General features: G+C 31.8%; 2 long non-coding RNA genes across 3 annotated transcripts in view; one reads left to right on the top strand and one right to left on the bottom strand.

The window, feature by feature from the left end:
- The window catches only part of LOC139430540 (uncharacterized), a 65,050-nt gene that overhangs the window by 40,467 nt on the left and 12,527 nt on the right, over window positions 1–12,056 (bottom strand). The window lies entirely within an intron of this gene.
- Window positions 7,774–11,313, top strand: LOC139430541 (uncharacterized). Its single transcript, XR_011640951.1, has 5 exons — window positions 7,774–8,080; window positions 8,142–8,263; window positions 8,319–8,444; window positions 8,522–8,615; window positions 10,827–11,313. It is a non-coding gene; the product is annotated as an uncharacterized lncRNA (long non-coding RNA).

The following is a 12,056-nucleotide window of genomic DNA, read 5'->3' as shown; positions in this document are numbered from 1 at the left end:
TGAACTGTCAAAATGTCTTGGCCTGCTAAAAAAAAACACAAACGGGCTTTGGGATTTTATGTCTGATTTTGATTAATTTTCCAATATCAGAGAAACTACAATAAATAGGTATAGGAATGTTTATAGATAATTTGTAGAGAATTAAATTCCCTTTCCTGATAGGGTAAAGAAATATGGAGTGTTCCATTTAAAATTTTCGACTTTCTCGCAATTGAATATTGAGAAACAATAATTCAATTTTTGACCAGCCTGTATAAGATTCTCTGATACAACAAATGACAATCTATTTGGCAGCATCTGTAGAGTAGTCGTGCCAATGCAGAGCTTTTTTGAATGATCGTTAGCTGAGATATGGGCTTTTAAAGACCATGGTGAAATTTGTCAAAAAAAAACATAAAATCAAAATAACTCGAAAACAAAAAACGCTAGGTACCAACAACTTTTATCAAAGTCAACATATTTTTTTACGTATAATTGAAAGGTGTAATAAAAACTATAGCATTCCATTTAAAATAACGAAGTTGTGGTCTACTTCCGGTAGACCAGAAGGGGTGGCCATCTTGAAAATATTTTAGATCGAAAGTTTAGAATGAACAACCCATGCTACCAAAATTTCAAACCACTACGAATGGTGGAACCTTAAAAAGTTCTAACGACCAGTTACGTGAGACATCCTGTATATAAATCATTTCATTGAAGTAAATTAGAAAAGGTCACTCACAGAACATGTTAAAATCCTTCAGAAAAACAAAAGGGTCGAACCACTACAAGTGAATTTGAAAAACTTAAAACTTAACTTAATGAACAGAGTTTATGTAACTTACTTGAAAAGGACGAAAAACAATACTAACAAAATGTTCAAAGAATGTCAGTTGATCTAAAAGTATAAACGCGAAAGTACAACAGTTAAAGAACGACTGGTCTTAAAAATAAGGAAAAACAAGAATGGGACGCGTGCTATACAGGTGTTTAACAAAGAATAAAAAACCTATCGTTGTGAATAATAGACTTGCGCGCGAAGAAATTAAATGTATTTTATAAAAAATCTAAAATTGTTGATATCCGTTATGTTGTTAATAAGTTTGTTTTCTAAATTACCAGTGTAGATATGAAGTTCCTTGTATAAATCGAAAAGTTTGGATTTTTTAATATTCTTTAGTATTTTTGTACAATTGAGACTGGTTTTATGATTATTTTCTTTTGGGTGTTGGTATATTGCCGAGTTATTACATTTAAGATGTTCCTTAAACCTGGTTTGGATGTTCCTGCTTGTCTGTCCTATATAAAACCGATCACAATCTTCGCATTCGATATCGCTAATTTAGCGAATATTAACTAATATATTTTCCGTCTGTTTTAGATCCGATGAAGAGGGTTAAGGAAGATTTCCAGGAACCTCAAGAAGCCCGTCAAGTTCACCGTTCGCATTCGATCCTGTATACTCCACTTAACTCGGACTTAAAACGGTGTTTGTTATTAGTTAGCATATGACCTAATTTCTTATTGGAAGAGAACGCCGTAGATACGTTAAACTTTTTGAGGTGTTTAGTGATTTTATGCTGTATGGAGGGCGCAAATGGAAGGGAGATTATCTTGTCTCTATTGTTGTGTCGGGGATATACCATTCTGTTAATTAACGATGAGTGAACTCTGTTGTATATGTTTTGCATGTCCCAGAAACTATAACCATTATTTGTTCCGATACTAAGAATTGTTTTAAGTTCTGAAATGTAGTTTGAATCATTGAGTGGTATGGTGTTAAACCGATTAAAGTAGAATCTGAAGACAGCTTCTTTGTGTGACGTTGGATTCAAAGAATTCTTCGGAATTATCGAATCTGTAGATGTTTGTAGGTTTTCTATATATATTAAAAGACAGATGGTCGTTATGATCTCTGGAGATACTGAAGTCGAGGAAGTTAATGCTCTTATTTAGTTCCTTTTCCATAGTGAATTCTAAGTTGTTGATGTTGTTGAAGATGTTGTACAATGCCCTAAGTTTAGCAGCGTTACCCTCATAATCGATAAGTATATCGTCTACGTGGATTTGTCCACGTAGGTAGACTTGTCCAAGATAACAAGACCTGAATTTTTGTCACCAAACGTTATTATGAGGTCATCGTTTTTGACCTTTTCTCTTATGGATTTTATGTTTTTTGTGATCTGTGGACATACAGGTATAGTTTGTGTCAGATTTAGATTCAAAATGGCTTCGTGGTTAGAATCAAAGATATGTTTAATATTGGGATTTTTGGAAAGTTGTGCTTCCATATGAATTGCAAAGTCAACGGACTTTACCTTGTTTGGTGATGCTAATTTATGACTCATGTTTAGGATCTTTAATTCAGAGTTGGAGAAAGCAGTATTACTAAAATTATTAGCTTTATACGATTATTTAAAACTAAAGTGGAGGTGGGCGCATTTGCGTTTAAGCTTGAAATGAACCTTGCATGTTCTTTGGATACGTCACTGGTTAAAATTTAATCAATTGGCTGGCGTGCTTTAGCCTCTCAACGGTTCAGGAAAGATTTCTGTTAGTATGGAAATCTCAACTGTAAATTTTTTACATCTGTTTTAGGGTTCTACGACTTGACTGACTTAATCTCTGTAATCTCTGTTGTCATTTTTCACAACTTCTCTATTTAATACTTCCTCTGACCGAAAATAAGAATCCCATTTAACACACAAATGTAATGGATTTGAAAAAGGGTATTTGAGGTATAAAGTTCTTTGTACATGTAAAATTGTTATGTCATAAAACCCTAAAATAGAAGGTTAAAATTTACAGGAATGGGGTTATGGAGAAATGTGTGTTGGAAATGATTTTATGTTTTTATAGCGTAAATAGTTTGTGTAAAAGGTTTATTTTGCTTGAATAATTTTATTCAATAATAATATTGTCAACTGCAGCAGTTGGTGTGACGAAAAAAAAACGCGTAAATACAGAAAAAAATACATAATATGTATACAGTATGTCCCCGGATCGAGTTACAAAGAGGAAACAAATTTTTATTACTGATTTTTCATACTTATCTCAGCATAAATAATGCGTCGGATATGTTCAAACTACTAAATCGCACGAATTTTATACTCTCACTATAGAAGTTAACTAATTATTCCCACTTTTATGTAAAAATTGGACTTTTTTCTAAATTGAAAAATTTTCAAGTTCAATTTATGATATGTAACCATAAAAGCCATAAAAGTTACAACTTATGTCAGTGAGATTAAGTCTTTTCATGCGATGCTAACCATGAAAGAGAGAATTTATTTAGTACTGTGCTATGGTACTAGTGAATCAATACCCGGTCACAAAAATATTTCATGTTGGGGCTCGCAAACTTATGAAAATATTTTTGGAAACGGGTTCTGTATTATCCATAAAGAAGCAGACAAAGGGACTAAATGAGGAAGACGCTGCTTCTCTAATAGCATTAAATTCCGTTCAAGAAACTCCAAAATTATCACTCCGAAGAAGAGCGTTACAAACTGAAATTAGTAAATCGCACCTCTCCAGAATTTACAAAATTGTACCATTTAGACTACGATTTAGACAGACTTTCGATGCCGGCGATGATGCTAAACGTTTGGATTTCTGTCTTGAGATTGGTAATGAAATATTAAATAACCGAAATTTTCATAAATTTATGATATTTTCGGGTGAAAGCACCTTTTCAATAAATGACATTGTTTCTTCCCAGCATTGTCGTTATTGGAGTGATGTAAATCAAATTACCCTTACATTTCATACAGTCAATGTACTTTCAGCAAGACAGTGCCCAGCTTACCATTCACACATTGTGCCAAATGGTTAAATTTACAATTTCGTCAAAAATGGATCGGATGAAATGGTCCTATTTGATGGCCAGCACGTAGTCCTGATCTTACAATTATGGATTTTTATTTTTGGGGACGATTGAAACAATTTGTTTACAGTGAACCATTACAAGACGATGCAGAACTATTAAAGCTAAGAATAATTAATGCGATAGAATCTCTACCACTGGCGGAAATTCGCAATTCTTATAAAGAATTTAGCACTCGTCTTCAAATGTGTGCCGCATTAGGAGGTGATTTGTTTGAATGAATAGTTGATTTGTTCACTTACAAATAAATAATATTTATTACTTACATAGTGTGTTATTATATAAATTAGCCATATTTTAATTTGATTTGTCTGTTTTTTCAATAACATAAGTTGTAACTTTTATGGTTTCTATGGTTACATATCGTAAATTGAACTTAAAAAATTTTTAATTTAGGAAAATTCTAATTTTTACATAAAAATGGGAATAATTAGTTAACTTCTATAGTTAGAATATAAATTTCGTGCGATTTAGTGGTTTGAACATATCCGACGCATTATTTATGCTGAGATAAGTTTGAAAAAGCAGTAATAACATTTTTTTTCCTCTTTGTAACTCGATCCGGGGACATACTGTACAGGATGTCCCGTTAAGCGTACGGAGCGGCTGTATCTCAATAACGGTAAGGCCTAGAGGTTTGGGAAAAAAATCCTTATAAGCAAAGTGGGCAAGAGAAATAGCTGGAAATTATTTTGAAGTTCGTAATTCGACCGCTAGGGGGCGTAACTGCCATAGAGAAACATAAAATTCCCGCTGTCTCAGAAATTTAGACGATGAGCTATAACGTTGACAACATCATTTAGTAGCTTGGATAATACCGCATCGCTTTTGTTTTGCAATATTTTTCATATCTGTCATAATAAGGGAGAGGGAGGCCAATGCGTTTTCAAATGTTTACATTTTAATATCTCCTGGACCATTCAACCGATTTGAATATTTTTGGTCTTGTTTGAAAGAGCATTTCATGCTCTTTTAAAAGATATTTTCAGTAAGACCGCTTGGTTTAAAACAAATAAGCTAGAGGGCGTTATCTGCAGCGGTTACATATTTGTGATTTTTGAAAAAAAGTTAAATGGAACGGTACTATTTACTTCACAGACCGTTAATCACCATAAAATTTGCTAAATATTAGTGAAATCCGCATCTCGATATCTCCATCCATTCTCGAATTATAAAAGAAAATGTTAAAAATTCCTTCATACTTTATCCAAGCTTAGAACTGCTTCAAAACTATTTTTGAGGCGAGTTGAAAAGCCAACGGATCAATGAAACATCAACAATGATAATAAAACAAAATAAACCGAAACACTTAGAACAACTTAAATTTTTGGCAAAAATAACTCACTAATGTTCGAAATGTCTTACATAAACCTCGATGCATTTATTTAATCTAGTTTCGACGAAAAAAAAGCGCTGCTAAGTCTTTTCCCTGGACACGTTTTTACTGGTATTTAGTGTTTTGTCATATTTTCCCTGGTCATTGGTTTTTCTTGAAAAGTCAGGTCGTTTAGTCTACCCAATAGATAAAGGGGTGAAAGCAATGTGGGTTTTGCTCGAACCAAGAATGCATATTATGCAAGTTTACATCAGCTTGTGGACATATGCTTCATGCATCCATAGCATTTGTGATAAAAGGTTTGGATTTGCCCAAATCATATTTAAAAGTCGATGGTAATAGTTCAGTCTATTATCATAATCGGTATCTGTTAAGGCCTGATGTAAAACAACGTGGTGGAGATATTATTCTCTTGAGAACTCTTGTGGACAATTGTTTACGGAGTTCCCAGATTATGTGGGATCACATTGCGCACCAATATGATTTACGAATTCATAGAGATGTCTGAATGGGCTACACTTTGCCAGTTTTCCGTAATCGCTAAGTCAATCTTAAAAACACTTCTAGAGAAAAATGTCTTTCTTTGTCGTAATTGCATTGCACATTTTTGCCATGCAGTTGCATCGTATCCGAAACATTGAAAATAAATCATCATACGCTCTATCATACGCTTCGGCGTTAGTAAATGACATGTTTACAGTTACCATGGTAATGTGATTTGTTTTTCTCGATGAGGTAACTGGATCAGATTGATGGCACTCGAGTTTTTAACATTTTCTTCTATAACTCGAGAACGGGTGGCGATATCGAGATGCGGTTTTCACTAAAATTTAGCAAATTTGAAGGTGACTAAGGGTCTGTGAAGTAAATAGTATCGTTCCATTTAACTTTTCTTCAAAAATCACAAAAATATGTAATCGCTGCAGATAACGTCCTCTAGCTCATTTGTTTTAAAGCAGACGGTCTTACTGAAAATATCTTTAAAAAGAGTATAAAATGCTCTTTCAAACAACACCGAAAACATTCAAATCGGTTGAATGGTCTAGGAGATATTAAAATGTAAACATATGAAAACGCATTGGCCTCCCCCTCCCTTATTATGACAGATATGAGAAATATCGCAAAACAAAAGCGATGCGGTATTATCCAAGCTATTAAATGATGTTGTCAAAGTTATAGCTCATCGTCTAAGTTTCTGAGATAGCGGGAATTTTATGTTTCTCAATGGCAGTTACGCCCCCTAGCGGTCGAATTACGAATTTCAAAATAATTTCCAGCTATTTCTCTTGGTCACTTTGCTTATAAGGATTTTTTTCCCAAACCTCTTGGCCTTACCGTTCTAGAGATACAGCCGCTCCGTACGCTTAACGGGACACCTGTATATAATATACAGGTGTCAGATAAAAAACGCCCCAAGCTGTAACTGTGTCATTTACATTCCGATTTTCATGAGCGAGGTATCAAATGAAATGGTTTGAGAAATACTATGATGCATGCTACAAATAAATTTTTTCCAACGCCATCTTTAATTTCAAGCGATTATTAACTTTTGTTTTTCAAATGGCTGCGTATATTTTTCTTCGCGTCATTGGATAGAGTTCGCTTTTCTGAATCCATTGATGTACAATACATCCATTTTAAATGTAATATTAACAGAGAAAAGACACCTGTATATGCAGGTTGTCACACAAGGATGCCGCAAGCTGTAACTTTGTCATTTACATTCCGATTTTCATGAGGGTGGCATCAAATGAAAAGGTGTGATGAATACTATTTTTTCTATGGCACACTACAGTATTGCAGAAGTGACTAAGATAATGTTCGGAAAATGTTTTAATTGTTTTTCTCTGCTAAAATTACAATTAATGTTAATGTATTGTACAGCAATGGGTTCAGAAAAAAAATCTCTATCAATAACGTGAAGAAAAACATACCGAGCAATTTGAAAATCAAAACTTGATAACGCTTGAAATTGAAGCTGGCGTTGGAAAAAGTTTATTTGTAGCATGAATCATAATATTCATCAAACCATTTCATTTGATAACTCGCTCATAAAAATCGGAAGGTAAATGACAGAGTTAAGCTTGCGGCGTTCTTGTGTGACAACCTGTATATACAGGTTAACGTTCTCTGTTAAAATTATATTCAAAATGGATGTATTGTACATCAATGGATTCAGAAAAACAATCTGTATCCAATGACGTGAAGAAAAATATACTCAGCCATTTGAAAAACAAAAGTTAATAATAATAGTTGATGTAGAGCACAAAAAATATAAATGGATGTAAATTGAAATGAATTTGGTGGCAATGGTGTGGTCGAGCAACCGATGTACTTACAAAAAAATCAAAACTAATGATGATAATAATATTGAATAAGTAAAGTAAAAAAGTAAGTGTTTTTCTTTTAAGAAAAGAAGATAATAGAATACAAGGTTCTAGGACGATAACAAAGAAAAATAAAGTAAAATAATGTCCGATGGCGAAACACTCACACAACAGACAAGTTTGAAATCCTTCGGAGATTTCGTGTATTTTCAGTTTAAACGAAAATGAGAAGGTCACCATTTGAAGAAAAAATGGTGAGTTAAAACGCGTTAAAACGTTTAAAAGGGTTTAAATCTTTTTATAAATTCTGTTGAGGTTGGTAATTTTATTTATTTACGGTTGGTATCATTGCTTTGATTTGTGTTGTCGCAAATGGATGACAGTTTTCTTTGTACAGGTTGTTCTACATAATTCAATTTTTCAAACAATTTTTTTTAATCTTCATTTAGAACCTCAAAGAGTATTTACAACTCCAAACACCGGAGAGGAATTCAATTTCTTTAAACCGCGTTTATTATTGTTATTGTAATAATGGATCCAAATTGTGTTGAGGTGAGTACGCTTCTTACTGCGTAATTAATTACGTTAGATTTTATTACGTTTATTTAAAAAGAATTGGCCACTTCCATAATTGAGACGAGTGAATATGAATTGGACGAGAAAGCAGCTACTGCTGAAATGATACAGTTCTTTGCTGATGTACATACATATAATGTATGATAAAGAAATGTTGAGGTAATAATTTATTTCTTTTAAATTATAACTCCATCTAATTATTTATTTTTAAAAGGATTCTGGTTATTTATTGATTAAGAAGGATGCCTGGATAAAGAAGATGACCTCAGCCTTTACATAAATCCGAACAAAAAGGAAGTAAAAAGGATATTTTCAAGCGATCATCCAACGCAACTTGAGAGTAAGATTGCAATATTCCAAGTTTTTATCATCACGTTTAATTATAAATATATTTTATGAATGTTTTTGTTATTTTAGTAGATCAAGTGATGAAACCGTACTACATGTATTTCTGGACATCTCCAATGCAGTGAAGAAAGGATTTTTATTCAGTCTTGTTTATTATCAAGTGGTATGTATTAAATATAATTTTTTTTTAAATTTTTAATTTTCAGTATGCAATTTCTATAATGTTTTCTCGCCTCTAGAATTTTCAAACAAGTAATTTTTTTATATCAATCAATAATTTAAATCAAAAGAGAAATGAAAATCAAAATCTGGTAACTAAAAACTAATACATTCTTAAATAAAAACAAAAAAAAGCAATGCATAAAGTTTATATAAAAATTCTAATCTGCTGGCTTTTTTTCCTTTCCAATTTGTTACTACTGAAGCTAAGCACACAGCACATAACAATTGTTTTGGGAGAAGTTTTTCACTATCAGGCCATTGCACAGCAGTAACATTATACAGGGGTGTTTCGGTGACTGGGGGAACAAATGTAACCACATATAGTAGAGTGAAAAGGATGATAATTCATGTAAAAAAGAATTAGTAAAAGTCCTCAAAGATACAGACTATCAAAGTTAGGAAATTTTAACACGTTTTTCTAAATATCTTAAACATTATTTATGGTAAAGCGTTGAAATTTGGTACAGTGTAACAACTAATATCACAGAAAATCATTAGGCAATTTGTGAGTTGGATCGGTACTCGGGAACAATGCTATACAAGCTGTTCCTAAAGTTTATTCGCTCAGAACTTTTTTATTCTATCATAACCCTACATTTATTTTTGCAGTTTCTAATAGTAAATTTAGTTTAGAAACTTTTATCACTCGTAGAGAATATTGATAAAAACCACGGTTTTCGTATTAAATGCAAAAATGTTAGGCTCCGAATTCAATAACACTAAAAAAAATAAATAAATAAATCTGAATCTGAATTGGCAATGAGAAGTGAAAATCGAACTCAGCTGTCATAACTATTATGTATGCAACATGTCCAAGTGTAGATTTAGATAAATCACATTTTTAATTTCTTTTAGTTGGTTTAATAAAAGAATCCAAAAACAATAAATTAAAAATCAACAAAAAATAAACAAAAAAACGACAACACTAACAAGAATAATAAAAAAAGTACATAAAATAACAAGATAAGTAATAAAAAATACTAAAGGAAATGTTCAAAAACTTAGATTTCTTTTGTTTTAGTGCTACTATTGAAACCGGAACAGAACATTTTTGCATTTAACACAGAAATGGTGATTTTTATCAATATTATCTAAGAGTAATAAACGTTTCTAAACTAAATTTACTATTAGAAACTGCAAAAATAAATGTAGGGTTATGACAGAATAAAAAAGTTCTGGGCAAACAAACTTTAGGAACAGTCTGTATAGCATTGTTCCAGTGGACGGATCCAACTCATAAATTGCTTCACAAATTTTACATGACATTGATTTATACTGTACCAAATTTCAGCGCTTTACTGTAAATAGTGTTTAAGATATTTGGAAAAATGTTGTTACATTCCGAAATTTTTATGTTATGTGTGGGTGACTTGTTTATGTGTAATGGGTTATGAGTTGCATACATTCGGAAACATATTTATTATTTTTATTTACTTTGTTTACATTTTGTTTGTTTATAACATTTTATTATATTCTCTTTCAGCAACATATTCTGAGTATTCCTTTTTTTTTCTTTTTAACTCCTATCACTTTAAAATTCTCCTTTTTGCTTTTGAGAGGGTGTCGTAAATTCATGTTCTATCTTGCGCAGACGTAATTTTTTTTTGATATTTTCGATTTTTGGGTATAAAAGACCGTTCAACTTTCTTCTTGATCTCTCTCTTTCTTACTATATTACCAGAGCAATATGTGCTTTCGAGTGTTAAAGAAATTTTGGTTGGTTCGCCATTTTTGGTTTTGGTGTAAAATTTTGTTTCTAATCCATATTTGTGGGATTCATCACTCGAAATAAAGTTTTGGAAAAGTGTTTTTCTTTTACCAAATTGTACGGAGATTCCGGATTGCAACGTATTTCATTGCATTTTCTTCTGTCCTCTGGTTAAACCTCGAACATCAGAGGTAAGCATTTTTGTAAGGTCTTTATTAATTAGTTTTTGGCATATTCGTTCACCCTTTTATATTTTTCTTTTGATTCTTAAACTAACAATCTACTAAATCTATTTTTCAAAAAAAAATCTAACTACTTTAAAAAAAAATTTTCTAACTACTTAAAAAAAAATTACTAACTACTTAAAAAGAAAAACTATCCTACAAACAAAAATTCTTAAATCTAATATTTCCACGTTTCATTTTTTTAAATTTCTATATCCAGGTTTTTATTGAGGGGAGCAACTTTTGGCATCTCTTATTGGAACAACTTTTTTTGTTGGTATTTTGGAACCATTGTCCAAGGGTATAATTTCCATTACATCCTAAGGATTTTAATTATTTTTTTGGAACAAAACAAAGAATATTACCTTACCTTTCCTGAGTCATCAGAATTTGTTGCTGAGGATTTATTTCGAATCGGGCCGGTGATCAAGACTTGGAGTAAAGGTCAGATAGAACAACATACTATTATTTTGGTCATTGAAGAATTTGTATCTTATATATATTTTTTTTATTTGATTTTCCTTAAGAAAATCTTTAAATTAATTAATCATTGGAACATTAAACCTTTTTAATTTTTTTTTTATAATATCATTTCAATTTTTTTTGTAAATCCTTGTTTGGCGAGTTTTTTTTTAATTCTATTTTTAGCGTTGATGTTTTTTTTTATAATTTTTGATTTCACGTTGAGCTCAACCATACGGAGTCAGACGCGGGTTAATTTTTCATTTTTTTGGTATTTTGATTTAAATTTCCTTTTAGTTTTGACTTTCATTTTTTTTAAAGCTCGCAAACATCAATATAGTTTCTTTTGTTGTTTGAACCTAAAAGTTTACCGTTTTATAGTTTTGTTATTAGTTTATTTTTTTTACTTACCTGTTATTTACGGGAGTTTTTTTTTTAATAAATTTTGTCTGCAACTCAAAACCTATTTTGTTGAGCGTTTATGTTTTGTTGTGTTAGTTGTTTATATCACCATACTCCATCATCTCATGTCACAGTTCGTGTTGTACGCGGGGTTAACTGTGTGGCGCCATATAAATACCCCTCCCTTCTTCACTGAGCCGGTCGAGGACTCGCGTACATCTCAGGGTGATAAAACTAGTTTTGTCCTTGTTGAAAATTTCGTTATTTTTTTTTTTGTTTTGATTTAAAATCTTTTAACGCATTTGGCGTCATAATGTGTTAAAATTTCCTAACTTTGATAGCCTGTAGCTTTGAAATTTGAAGACTTTTACTAATTTTTTTTACATGAATCGTCATCATTTTCATTCTGGTATATGTGGCTAAATTTATTCCCCGAGTCACCGAAACACCCTGCCTGTATATATGTAACTTCCTCGGAGAACATGATCGTCTCAAAAAGTTGTACCTAATTAAAAATATTAAATTAAAAAACAAGGCTGCGTGAAGCATCTCTTGATTAATAAACTTTCTTTAGCACAACTTTCTC

This window comes from Onthophagus taurus, chromosome 7 (assembly GCF_036711975.1).
Source record: "Onthophagus taurus isolate NC chromosome 7, IU_Otau_3.0, whole genome shotgun sequence".
Classification (NCBI taxonomy): Eukaryota; Metazoa; Arthropoda; class Insecta; order Coleoptera; family Scarabaeidae; genus Onthophagus; species Onthophagus taurus.
This window is presented reverse-complemented; position numbering and strand designations above follow the sequence as displayed.